Consider the following 14,563-nt stretch of genomic DNA (forward strand, 5'->3'; position numbering starts at 1 on the left):
AACATTACCTAATTTGTCGGGACCAAATCAGGAGTTACAGTTAGATTTTGCCGGTCCTATATTAGATGATATTCCTTTTGGTAGCTTTAGACCGTTCCTTTAAATTTCCTTCCGTTATTATTACCAAAACCACTGGGGCTAAGAAGGTTACCAAATTTCTCGAATCTTATATACGTATTCATGGCTTACCTCAATCTATCAGGACTGATCATGGCTCTGGGTTTAAGAATGATTTAGTCCAACAATATTGTTCTAATAGGGGCATTAAACATAATCTTTCACCCGTTGGCGACCACAGAGGCGCTGTTTTGGCTGAACGTATGATACAGACTATAAAAAGAAAACTGGGTACGGCCAAACTTGATCCTAAATTTGGTAATTTTAAAGAGACGGTTCAGCAGATAATTGAAGACATTCGCAAGAGTAATCATTCTGTACTTAAGAAATCACCTTTCGAGTTATATTTTGGGCGTAAGCCAAACACTGAATGGTCTCAAGCTTTTAGTAACGTTGTTGATTCTGATACTTCAGCAGAAAGACTCGAGCGAAATCTTCTTACGCCGGACCAAATTGCTAGCCAGGACTACAGTAGAGACCGCGCAAAGGTGGTGCCTAGAGGATGTGCCAGCCCTTCGATTGCTCCACGATTCAAGCCAATGTTCTTCCTAGAGGTTATAGAGGGTAATGTGGCCGAGAGTGAGCCTTACAAGGCTTTAGCCGAACTTGCTCGGGCAGCCAATAAGTGGACACAATAAATGAGAAACCTGCCACCGGATGGAGGAAAGCGAGTCCTCAAGGAGTTGTCGAGTCGTCATTCAGATCTGGTCCATTCTTTGAAGACGGGTCTTTCCCGTAAAACACTCTGTTTTTCGGAGAGTCGGTCTGATCCTACGCCTCCAGGGGCTCATGCTAATTCCCGCCGCTTACCAACTCCACAACCCCGTCGCCCGACCAAAACAAGTAAATTGGAAAAACTTCTCTTATCTGATCCTAGTCGAGTTAGAGTCTTTAGGAAAATTATTGATCGTCAGTCCGGCAAACCTCTCTATAAGACTGCTAAAATCAAGATTACTCAGATTACCGACCACACTTATGTTACTGACAAAGGAAACGTTTATCGTAAGAACCATGTTTGCCTTAAGCCTAACTTCCGTTATGACATTTCAGCAAACCAAAACACACTAGGTGATTGCCTTCAAGCCTCAAAATTGACGTCTACTTAAGTGGACTGGGCAACAGGCCGGCTACTCGCTCTCAACCAACGCTGTTGGAAAAACGCCCGGACGACCCTAGTGTATCACATCCCATGGTGGTGGATCTCACAACTGATTCTTCTAGCGAGGGCTCTTCTGGATCCCATACTCTCCAAGAGGTGAGAGAATTTACCCCAGTGGAGAAGCGTCTAAGATTACAGGAGGATGTGCCGCCTGTGACGTTCGCTACTACGACTCTTACTCCCCAGAAGTCTACTATGGTTCCTGTCGTTGCTTCGCCGCCTGCCACACAGTCTACTAGTTCTGGCTTAGCAAATCCATGGACTGAGTTCCTGTCGCCAACTGATGTTTCTACAGAGGGATTAATTCCACCCTCACAACACTTACTTCCAGAAACGCACTCTTAGTATTCTTCTCTATCTCTCCCCGCTCAGCCAGTAGTGGACGATTCGGAGGTTGTGAGGACCTCATCACGTAGCAAGAAGGCTACGCAATTCTTTGGTGATCCTCTACGGCACTCAGTCAAATTAGTGGAAGACGACAACATGTCGGAGGAGGTTCATGATTTACCCGCTGGAAACGCCTTACCGTCCTCGCATTCGCCCAGAAAACCGCTCATTCGCAATCGTCCTCAACTGGCCTTATTGGAGGCGTCTTCTTCTTCAATTGTCAGTAAAACTCAAGATGGAAAATGACTAATGCTCACATATCAAACTATACAAAACTTTAAAAAACTTTATGTGCTTTATATTCTTTACCACCTTGCATTTGTGAGGGATAGGGGTGATATCTATCTAATGCTAACCCACGGTGCAGTCTATTCCTTATTGAAAAGTTTTGATTCAACCTTCAAAATTTTTCCCTTACGCGGGGAATGTCATGAGTCGATCTTCGGTACCTCGCTTATAACTTGCTTTTTGGCAGTTATATTACGGTCTCATTACCAGTTCCATTTCAAGGTCACTGATTTGGCCTATACTGAGTGCTACGCTGTGCGTGGTCACTCTGTTGTTTTGCTACACCGTTTGTTAGATGTTTATTTATTCCGTCCTATCCACTCTATTTTCTCTTGGTCAAAGGTTGACTAACAAATATATTTATTGTAACTAAGTATCTAACAACTAATCTATCAATTCACTTTTACGAAACAACCAAGTTTTGACGCACTATTTCTCGGCAATTGTCATGGCGCAGCCAGCAGTTCCTGTGAATGAAGACAGGACTGACCTGTTCGGTATTACTCCCTTTTGGGCGAAACCTTCCATTAATCTGCCGTTCCTATGGGAATCTTGGATAGGTCAATTCTTCCTCGCAGTGGGACTGAAAGACAACATCAATCCTCAGGATCTTTTAGTGGAGCCCGCGGAGGTTATCGATGATCCTCCTCCGAAACGAGAGGCAGTGGGTCCTGCAGAAGACGCTGGAGAGGCGAATGCTCGGGTCCTCCGAGATCAAGCGGCGGTTCGTAGAATAACTGAATTAAAAGTGGAACGTGATTACACGGTTGAGCGTATTAAACTGTACAACTCCATAATCATGTTGGACAGTGATACTTTCTCTTCATTCTACGCTCGATTAAGCGCTCAGATTGCTCTGTGTAATTGACCCGATGCTCAGGAGAAGGAAACTTTGAAAGACCTCTTCATTGGCCGAATTCGTGATGTGGATGTCCAACAACAACTTATTAAGGCAAAAGCGGATTTGGATGATACTTTTAAACTTGCACTGGAGTGTGAGAAGGGAGCCAGTACGTCCGCTCAATTCCAAAAACTACTTCCACGTGATCCAGTTTTCTCAAATTGAGTTACATTTATCAAAAAAAAATGTTTGTCATAAATTTTTCTTGCAATTCAAAAAGCTTTAGGGGCATATACTTTTTCTTCGAAGTTCGTAAGTAGAAGTTAAAGCAAAGTCAGTTTTTTTTCTGTTTCCTTGCGTTCGTGATTTTTTCCAACCATCTATTGGCTATGTTTTTTTGCCGATTGAGAGAAATATATGTAAGAGTTTAGATGTGACGGAACAACTTACCGAATAGTCAATTGCCAAAGATAAAGGATTTTATTTGTCATCTACCTTGAATTATACGTTCAGGACAATCAACTGGTGGAAAATATAAAAATATGCCTTATATAGGCCTCACGAAGCATTAAATAAGATGAAAAACCCGGCAATTTTTTACGTAATTCGTAATTTTTTCCACCTCAGTACGTTTTTGGTACTGTTCCGGCACGTTGAAATGTCACCGTTTGAATTAGTGTTTTGATTTGAAAAGAAATATCTAAATTTAGTATTAGATGAACTATGCATTGAATTTTCCTTCAAATTTGTTCTTGTATACAATGTATATTTTTCTTATAAGAGTCAGAGTTAAGCGCTCACAAAAATCCAATTCCGAAAGAAGAGTAAATGATTGTTTTTTTTTCAAAGTTAGTTAATTTATGTTGTTTCCAAATTTAATTTTTTTTCTGCAATTTATTTTCAACTAAAGTGCTCAACTTTGAGCTGCTCAAAGAAGCTTGTATGCCATAGTTGATATACTAATAGGAGCAAAATTTATCAGTTTGTACTTAATATGGCGTGTGGGGTTTTTTTTTCAAAAAACGTTAAATTAAAAAAAAAATTTTTTGTTTTTTACATTCAAATTTTTCATGTAATACTGCTCCATAGAACTTAAAAGGCAGTCGGAACATTCAGGGCTTCACCCTGATACGAGCAGTCTTGATCCATTATATGCATGCTATCGCGCTAGCTTCTAACTAAAACTCTTGCGTAGGATATTATACAAGCTATTGTAGTTGTTCCAGTTTTCAAAGAAAGCGACGGAATGTTTGCATGGTCTGGTTTCTTTCAGATCATGTTCGATTTTTAGTCGGTTTGTAAAAGTCTGTTGTTAACTGAAAGCTATCAATGCTGTTAAATTTAAAAATTATCAAAAATTTTTTTAACTAATTTTACTAAGAGAAACAAATTTAAGTTAGCGCTATAAGTCTGACATTATATCACATTATGAGAACTTTTCGATCTGCCTTATAATTAAAAAAAAAATAGTTTCGAAGCTTAAAAATTAAAATGAATGGATATACAGATTAGATTGAAATGAGAGTTAAAAAAGGTTAAACAACTGTTTCCTACATGTCACTAATTAGGATCATTTATTTTACCTTATTCAAAAAATTATTTCAAAATTGTGTGAGTTATTAACTCTTTCAATTCTATTTTTGCTAAAGTAAAAAAGCAGATTGTTCAAGAAGAGGAATTCTTTTTCTGAAAAAATGGAAAATACAAATTCGACTAAGCGAGTACGTATGATTTCATAAAGAATTAGACTGGTCTGCTCTGAAGCAGGGGCGGATTTAGGGAGGGCGAGGGTGGAGGACGCCCATTCCCCTCAGAGATTCGACCCCCTACCGACCCAAAGGTCTGTATTATTTTGAGATATCCATTTTTGGTAATGGACCCTAAAAATTTTCTAAAGGCGCATTTGGCGCCAATATAAAAAAAATGTTGAGGGGAGAGTGCGCGCTGAAAAAACACAATTTTTTAGTCAAAACTTTTCAAAAAGTGCCTAAAAACGTTTATTTTGGCTGTTTTTTCAAAAATTTGCTTGCAACGCAAAGCTAAAGCGGAGTCTTTTTAGTGCTTTAGGAGAGCTCAGAAATTCAATATGGTCGATCTAAAAAAAGGTCGACAAAATTTTTGAAACATTTTTGAAAATCCGCCTTTCCCCCCTCGAGAACATCTGGGATCCGCCCCTGCTCTGAAGCAAGATTCTCATTGTCTAATCATCAAATGCTCTGTTTCAGGCGATAAAATTTTATCTTCCCAATCTTTGATGTGCACGTGTTCCCTTATTCACTATCTTTTGATAGACGTTATTCACTATCTTTTGATAGACAGTCTGGCTAAATGGCGAAATGGCTTTGTTAAAATTCAGAACAAAGCAGGAAAAAACATGAGTCGAATAAAGTAAGGAATATTTAAATCAGACTGGTATTTAAAAGGCACAAAAATTTAACTAAAGCCGTAGGTTTTTGTATTTACCTGCAAAACTACAAGTCTCATCTGCGTTCTCAGTTCAAGAGTTTCAGGGGATTTTGAAGTTCAAGTTTTGGGGCAAGGTGTTTCTATTAACGCGCAAGCGGTGACTTAGTATGGCTCAGAAATCAGTATGACTTAGGTATGTACATGGCGTGTGGCATGTGCATGGCGTGTGGCTTTGTATAGCATGTGTACTTTGCTCAATATCAAAGTTTTCTGAAATTTAAAAGGACGGAATGATTTTCGCTTTTTTGTCCACAATTCAAGGTAGAATATATAATCAGTACATCTAAAAGATGACATACTTGTTTTTATTACTTAGAGCAAAGCAGGGAAAAATATAAGGAAACAATTATTTCAATTGGACTGGTATTAAGAAAAATTCAGTTAAGCTCAAAGTTAGTGTATTATATGCAATATTACAACTCAATCCCTTTTTAGATAGATAGTTGTTCGAAACTAACGGTTACATTGGTATCAATTTAGGTACTTAAATCAGCAAAAGTCTTGGTATTTTAACTATATAAAAAGTATACTCAAAATTGAGTTTAGCTTCATAACTTATCCTTTTAATGTTTTTTCGTTCTTTCTCATTTGATGCCTTCGTGCTTTGTCTGTTTTTTGAATCATAGAACGCCATTTGAGCTATTTCTTGAACTTGTCTGTCTTGAGCTTTGTGGGTTTATCATCAGGTGTGCAACATTAAGCTAAGGTTTCGCTCTGACTCATTTTGACAGTCAAATGTCTAATGAAACATTTCTTGCTTCTTCTTGATCGTGCTTCTTCTTTCGTGTAGACTTTGTGTTTAATTCAGCTAAATGAATCAGGATCTGGTTTGCACTACGTTGCTGAACATTAACAGGAGTGATTTTTCCTGTCTTTCACAGTATCGAAAAAAAAAATATGCTTTTTTTTTCGAACACAACGTTAGTTTGTTTTTCTGTTATAGGTATTCTTCCGCAAAATACAAACCGATCCCAATAGAAATCAGATTGATTGAGAAAAAATTTTTCGCTAGGTTTGCTTGACTTTTGATTCTATCAAAACTTGTAGGAAAGCTAAGGTTTTAAGCTTTCCTAATATTTTTTAAAAGAAGTCAAATATACGAAAGTTCAGTTCAAAAGAAAATTGAAATAATAATAAAAATGCCACAGTATCAAGCACAAACTAGAATGGACTGAAATAAGTAAATCAAATTAAAGAGATGATGAAAGCGCTCAACGGAAGTTATTTCATTAGTAAATGCGCTAAGCTGGAGGTTCTTCAAAACTTTCCAGTTGGTATTAAACAGAAACAAAGTCAAAGTGTTAAGGTCAAGAAACTGAACAAATTGAAATTGCTTCTTGAATGATTTTATCCCGAAATCCTTTAAAATTTTCCAGGAATTAGATTTTGGCCTCATTATTGAGGGGAATGTATCATTTGAGCTTTGAAGGCTACATATAGCAACCACTTTTGTCTTTCGTGGGCGCAAAATGAGTGCTACCAAGAAATAAGAGACTTCTATACAGCAACAACAATGTCACAATTTTGTGATTGTAAGGAGATGAGATTTTCCTTTAAATATTATTCTTCTAGTTTGTTTGTTTGTAATTTTGTTTTTGCACTAAAAGGTCCCAAAAGCAAAGACTGCTTTTGCCTTAAAAAGCAAGCTACATTTTTATATTGACTAGTTACCAAACCAAAATTGGTAACCCAACTTTTAACTGAACCAAAATTTACGTGTTTCTGTCTTGGAATTTTTGTCTTGGAATTTCTAGTTATAAAACCACCTGTTTGACTTGAATATTGACTCAAAAATATAAATTATTTCCGTTCAAGCTCTTGGCTTTTTATACTTTATCAACTTTTATTAGTTGACTGTATCTTATAAAATAAGCGCTACATACAGAGTTTTCCGTAAAATGATTTATTTTTTGTTTTATGTTAGAAAAAGAAGTCTCTATGTGTTTTGTGGACTTTTTTCAATCATGTTAGGCTTTTGCAATTAGAAGGAAAATTGAACACCAACAGAAAAACAAAACAATGTTCAGATAAATATTTGGAAGCATGTTGGTCAATCGAAGAATTGATTAAAATCGTAATAGTGGATGTTAGAAACCAATAAAAATGGCTAATAGGTTCAATCTTTAAAAATTTTACACAAAAAGTATAGAAATGAAATTTTTTTCTATTGATTTAGATTTAAAAAATTCTAAATTAGTTCATTATGACTGTTTGAATGTTTCAAAAATGACTGTTCGAACTGTTGTTTATGGGGATAAGAAAAAAATTTGAGATTTTTTACTTCTATTTTTCTTTATAGGTACTACTATTGCGGGCAACTTTTCAAATTCCAATATAAATTTTGAAAAATTTACTGATTCAGAATCCTGAGAAAAGAAAATCAATCCTGAAACATAAAGCTTACGTCCGCTTTTGGCCGCACTAAATGATTTTTATTACATATGCTTATTTACTACATAATCAGAGTTAGTATAAAAACTACCTTCTTGCTTAAAATAAGAATACCCTGTGAGCTTAGGCGTTTCTCCAATAACTGCTCCCTAGTTTGAATTTAATCTAAAAGTTCCACCGGATATAGTTCAGAAGGCTTGCGATAATATTCACAGAAAAGAAGAGAGCAAGTTGCTCTGGTATTTACTAAGATAGAAAATAAACAATTTTGTAATTACTTTTGTCGCCGACGGAGTTTTGATGTTTTATTTTATGTTTAAAAATTTATGTTTTCGAGTCGTGTGGAGACTTCTAGATTTAATTTTGTTCTCCAACCTCATCATTAGAAAAATATCCTTGATTACAACAATTAGGTCATTTGGTTTTAATCTTGGTAGTAATAGCTGGGACTATAGCTGTACCAATTTCGCAAACATAGCTGTTGTCATCACTAATTTGGACTATAGTACTAATTTCGACTATAACTGTTGTCTTTACTAATTTCTTGGTACTAACTTCAACTATAGTGTTGTCATTCTATCCTTATCAGAAGCATTATCTCTACACTGAGATTGTCCTTGAGCTTATTCTATATGATTTCTATACCCAAAACAATCATCTAGAGCATGACTTGTCCTTTAACGACGCATACGATCCCGGTATTGTGCTGAACCACTTTTGACTCATTTGCATTTTTTGCTGAATTCAATTTGAGATTTTTTATTAAATATGTTTTTTCTTTGATCTGATCTTTTGCTTCATCATTTTCTAAATTTCTAAAAATGCTACTGGATGCTGCTGGTGTTAATTGGTAAACTAAAGGTTTTTATCCAAATGATTTTTCAATTGCTGCCAAGTTGCCACTGGTTTTTTGATCAAAACTTGATGACCGCTTTGTTTTATGCCTGGGGGTTTCAAACCTCGTTCATAAATTTTTTTTGGAGTTCCTTGATCATTTCTTAAAGTAGTTTAAAGCCATCCACTATCTACTGCGGTGACTCATCTATGCATGTAACTTTTGATGAACTCGTCAGGTAGTCTTTTTTTATAGTTCCTGTTTCTCTTCATGGTCTATATTTTTCATTTTTAACAGGTAACCTATATGCAAACTCATTTCTTCTGGCCTTTTAAGCTAAGCCTGCTGCTAATTTCTGATACCATTGAGTGGCTAGAGATCTCAGCATTGAACGGATTAACGCTCTTTGTCTATCATCACATGCGTCCCGATCATCGTCTGGACCTGACCTTCTGCCTAGGGACAAAAATATTTCTGTTCCAACAATATTAAAAACCTTTAGCATCTTCTATTTAGTCTAATCTTCTAGCATCTCCGTTTGAGTTTAAAGTTTTTGTGAAGCTACATCTGATTCGTTTACTTTTGTTTCCAATTTTAAATCAAACATAAGAATTGTAAAAACTTGGATAGAATAGGCTTGAAAGAAAAGATTTTATGGAAAATTGATAGAAGGCTAAACAGGTTGATAGTAGGCTAAACAAGGTTTCTTTTCTGACTTGGTTGTTCTTTTTTTTCTCAAACTTCTCTGATTTTTTTTCAAAAAATGAAAAAGTGTTGTAGAAGACAATTTTTTTGAATCTTAAATTTCTTAAATTTTAAATCTGAAAGCTCAATCCTTATGAGAAATTTTTTTTTCTGATAAATAGCTTTCATTCTGTGGTTTTTAGCATAAAATTTGAAATTACAGCTTAAAATTAACTTTTTAACGACTGAAAATTAAAACCTGAAACCTGAAATTTTGTCGAAATTTTTTTCTGCAGCTGTAAAAATCTTTCCTCATAACGTGATTTTCAGTTTTAAGCTTTTTTAATCGTAAAGTTATCTAAACGACTCCCATTTAACCCAAAAATGAGAAATTTTGAAAATGAAACTATAGCCCTTGAACCTGAACTGTAAATTTTTGTTTTAATTTTAGGTCTTTAAAACTAACTACTGACGCTGGTATTTTTTCCAGGTCGTAAAATTGCAAAATTTTGTGTTAAAAGTATTTTTTCACCTGAAAATCCAACTTTCCAAAACTAAACTAAAATATCAAAACTCCCGCAAACTCAAAACTTAATTAAATTGGTCGGTTTTTGACTACTGGATTGGTATATTTTTTAGCTGATGATCGATCTTTGTACTATAAAACTGTTCATTTGATTCGAGAAAATTGAGTTTTTTAAGCTGTAACTAAAAGTTTCAGACTCAAACCAGGTTTGACATTTTGGTTTTATGAATTTGATATTGATTACTTCAGGCTATATTTTTGTCGTTATGTCTTCAAGTGCCAAAATGCCTTAGAAAGCTAAACTATTCTCCAAAAGCATTTTTTGAGGCAAAGCCCTTAACCTGAACGCTGAAACTATGTACTAAAATCTTGGTTTTAGAGTTTCGAAAATGACTTTTGGGCATAGAGTTTTATTTCTTACTTTTTTCCCCAACGCTATGACTTAAAACCAAAAAATATTGTTCCCCAAAAACCTAAAATTGAAATCCTGAAACAATACACCATGTTTTAGAAATGAAGCTTTGAAAATGGTTGTGTAATTTTCAATAGCGTTACTTTCCCTTAAAACGTCAAAACCTGACCCTCAAAATTCAATTTTAAGCAAAAAACTGAGAATTTGCATTTTCTGAAATTCAAACCTAATTTTGCTCAGAAATTGGCATAAAGTGTACTGTATTCAAAAACTTTGGGTTTTAATTGTTGTGTTTACCTCAAATGTAATTACGAAATCCTAATTTTGACTCATGCTTCTAAAGTTTAGCTTTATAAGATGAAATCCTTCGACTGAAGCTGTAACGTTTAAATTCAAACGTGTATGTGTGCATGTCTAGTTTGAAAATGAAGTTTTGTGAGAATTGATGTTTTCTAAGTGTTGTCTGAAAAGAGTTTCATGAAAATCGCCTGCAATAGTGTCATGTAGTAACTGTCTAGGACCATTTGAGGACCTATCGAAATCCTCGCGCAAGTTTCTGTCAATAAAGCTGGTAGTTGCTTGCAGGCCCTAAAGGTAGATCTTTACGTGTCTCTGGGATATTCAGGTTGGAAAACTAGCTGACAGCTTTTCACAGGCTCTTATAATTTTTTTTATTTGTTGTAACATTGTTTGATTTTTGTTAGATTGAAAAAAAAATTATGGAATGAAACTCTGCTTATTTGGCACCAATTTTCCCAAGAAAAACAATGAATTGATCAGATAGTGCGACTTGTTTTTGTTGTGCGTTTGATTCAGCGCTGCAAGTCTCACCATATATTATAGATGTTTTCGATCTGCCTTATAGTTCAATGAATAAGTTGTAAAAGCATATATAAAATAAAATGAATGGATATAATTAGAAATATAAAAGCTTGAACAACAGTTTCTTATTTAATACTGATTGGGGATTTATCTTTTTGTATATAATGTTTAAGTTACAAAACATGTGAATTTTTACCTCTCTAAAGTCTGTAAACAGTAAATAAAAACAGATTATTCCAAAAAAGGTTTTTCTTTACGGAAAACAGACTTTTGTTCTCGACTAAGCAAGTAGAGATGGTTGTATTTCACCCATAAGGAAATTGTACAGTGTTTTTGGGTTGGTTTTTTTACCACAATTGTCAAGTTTCTGATTTGCACTTGTTCAACTCTTCACTGTATTTTGACAGAATTTAAGAAGTCTGGATGCTTATCGCATTTTTGTTCGCATTTCAGGGCAGCACAAAATAACCAGTCCACATAAATGGCTAACAATTTGTTTTTAACCTTCAGAACAAAGCAGGGGGAAAATATGTCAAATACTGAAAGAATTATATAATTTGGACTGGTGTTTAAAAAACTCGAAAATTTAAATTAAACTTTAAATTATTGTAGTGTATGCAATACAACAAGTTTTATCTGCGTTCTCAGTTCAGTAACCTACGATGAGTTGAAAATTGCATTTTTGGGGCAAAATGTTTCTATAAATGCGTGAGCGGCAAATTAGTACGGCTCGGAAATCTTCGCAAATTATACTGATTCAAGATATTTGCTTTTGCTTAACTGCCACTATACGAAAGTTTCATCTTACTTTACTTTGTATATCATGTGTATAGCGTGCAGCATCGTCCGTTTTTTTCTGAAACACTCTCGTATTTAAAGGTGGTTTTAAAAGAATTAAATCTAGGCACAACTACTCGGTTTCCACTAGCACTATTTGTGATAGTCTACATGCTCCCCAAAACATAACAAGACTGCTCGTATCAGGGCAAAGCCCTGAATGTTCCGACTGCCTTTTAAGGTTTATGGAGCAGTAATAACACACAAAAATTAAATAAAATAAAATAAAATGAAAAAATTTTTTCTTAAATTTGAATTTTTTTAATGAAAATTATCACCCCACACGCCATATCAAATACAAAAGGATAGATTTATTCCTTGTAACAAAACAATTATTGCAAATAAGCTTCCTTTCAAATGAGATTTAAAAATTCCGTTAAAAATGGCTAGTTAAAAAGTCGAAATTTGTCTGAAGAAAAAAAAACCCAACCCGAGTACAAATATTTCGTTACGTTCGTATCAAAAGTCGGAACAATAATGTGATGCTTTTTAGCGGCTCGCTTGATAACTTAGGCTGAAAATTTTTTTAGTTAGGTCAAAATCCGGAAATTTAAATTTATTTGTGAAGCTAAAAATCTGACTTATTGTTTTTTCTGATTGAGCTACGTGACCAGTTTCTGGAACCTGCTAGATCTCAGAGCCCTCAACTTATTCTTGATCGGACTCGTAAAATGGCTAGTTAAAAAGTCGAAATTTGTCTGAAGAAAAAAAAACCCCACCACGAGCACAAATATTCCGTTACTTTCGAATCGAAAGTCGGAACAATAAAATCTGATCTGACAGCTGTTGCGGTGATTTAAAAATTCGGATTTGAAGTTTAAGAAATGCTTGTTGTGTGACACAGCTCCTGAGAAGTTATCAAACCTAAGCTGAGACTAATTGTCAGTCAATATGTACGGATCAAGAAAAGGAATGAAAAGCGCACGAAGTACAAATCAACCGAAATCGCACAGAGTACTCAACCATTAGAAAAATTTCGTCGTATGAATGAAACTTGCTTGACATTCGTAACGTTACATAATTGCTACACAACTATTTTTAATCACAGATACGTATTTCGGTTAGTTTTTGTGGTAGCTGTTTTATACTTTGGCTTGTTTATATACTTCTGCTCAAGGGTATTGATATCATTTCACGGGTTGAGGTGATCGACTTATGTTTCGACTAACCCATAATCCGTGGTTGAAAACAGCCCTTTGGGTTAAACAAAGAGTCGAAACATAGTCAAAAAAATGGTCGAAACATAGTATAACGCAATTTCGGTTCATGGTCGAACACAAAGCGGAAAATTAAGCGTGGACGATTTCGATTCATGGTCGAACACAAAGCGGAAATTAAAGCGTTGAACACAAAGCGGAAATTAAAGCGAAACATAGTCGAACATAAAGTGTGTTGCCAAAACATGATCGAAACCAGTCTTGAAACATAGTCGAACTCAAGAAATAGGCTACACGTGATCTTAGTCAAAAGCCCTAGAGGCAATGTTTGGCCAAAAAGCTAACGCATGTTTAGGTTTTGATGTACTAAAACAGAAGTTTCATATTTTTGTCACACCCAATTTGAAAAACCTGATTAACCAAAAAAAAATGTTTAGAGTATGTAAGAACAAAATTTTTCATTTTATTGTACTAGCTGGCGTGGAAAAAACCAAGATTGATCAACTTTTGAATGGGATAAATTATACAAAACCAGAAAGTTATTTGGTCGAAAATAGCCAATTTGGGTCAAGGTGATCGAAACATAGAACGCTCGGTTCAAACACATTTTCCTGCAGGCGTGACAGTCGAAATATATTCAGTTTAGGGCGAGTCGGTCAAAACAAAGGCCGTTCGCGTCGATTCAGTCATATAACAATACGCTTGAGTCAAAAACAATCAAATTAGTTTTTGCTTTGATTGAGTCGGTCGAAACGCAGCACACTCGGGTAGAACACAGTCGAACACATTTTGCTTCGGTCGAGTCGGTCAAAAGACTCACCTGTTTAACTCGATCATGTATTCTAAATTATTTTAAATTTAACAGAAACGGGTATTCGTACTACAAATTGGAGTGTAACAAAAACAAACGGTTGCTGTTAAAGAAGCAGAGAATGTGCCTAGCACGATGATTGAAGTAAAAAAGTTCAAAAACAACAAAAAATGAAAAATTGTCTATTTTGTTGGATTTTTCTTTTTTCTACAAATTTTTCTATTGTTCTTTTTCCAGTACAGGGTACCGGAATTAGTTTGAAGTGGTGATATAGTAGCTAAACCAGCGCAAATTGTAAGAGAATTAAATTGAGAGCTAAATTACAAACGACTCTCATGGATGACTCAACTTTTCACAGCACTGAGACAACCTTATTGTTCCGACTTTCGATACGAAAGTAACCGAATATTTGTGCTCGGGGTGGGTTTTTTTTTCTTCAGACAAATTTCGACTTTTTAACTAGCCATTTTTGACGGAATTTTTTTATATCATTCGAAAGGTATTGTTGTCTTGAGCTCAAATTTGAAAAGATATTTCACCTTTGATCATTTTTCGTAAAGTTATGGGGGTTTAAAGATTTCCATTTTGGCCAAATTGGGACAATTAACGCGCGATATATTTCGCGTTATTAACGGGTAAGCGGAGAGTTAATCCATCTTAGAAATCGTTCCAAATTGGTTAAAAGAAGCCTATTTGCCATAATTGGTTTGTTACAAGGAGCGAAATCTATCCTTTTGTACTTTATATGGCGTGTGGGGGGATGACTTTCATAAAAAAATTCAAATTTTTGAAGAAAAAAAACTTCATTTTGATTTATTTTTTTTAAATGT

This window comes from Symsagittifera roscoffensis, chromosome 4 (assembly GCF_963678635.1).
Source record: "Symsagittifera roscoffensis chromosome 4, txSymRosc1.1, whole genome shotgun sequence".
NCBI classification, from domain to species: Eukaryota; Metazoa; Xenacoelomorpha; order Acoela; family Convolutidae; genus Symsagittifera; species Symsagittifera roscoffensis.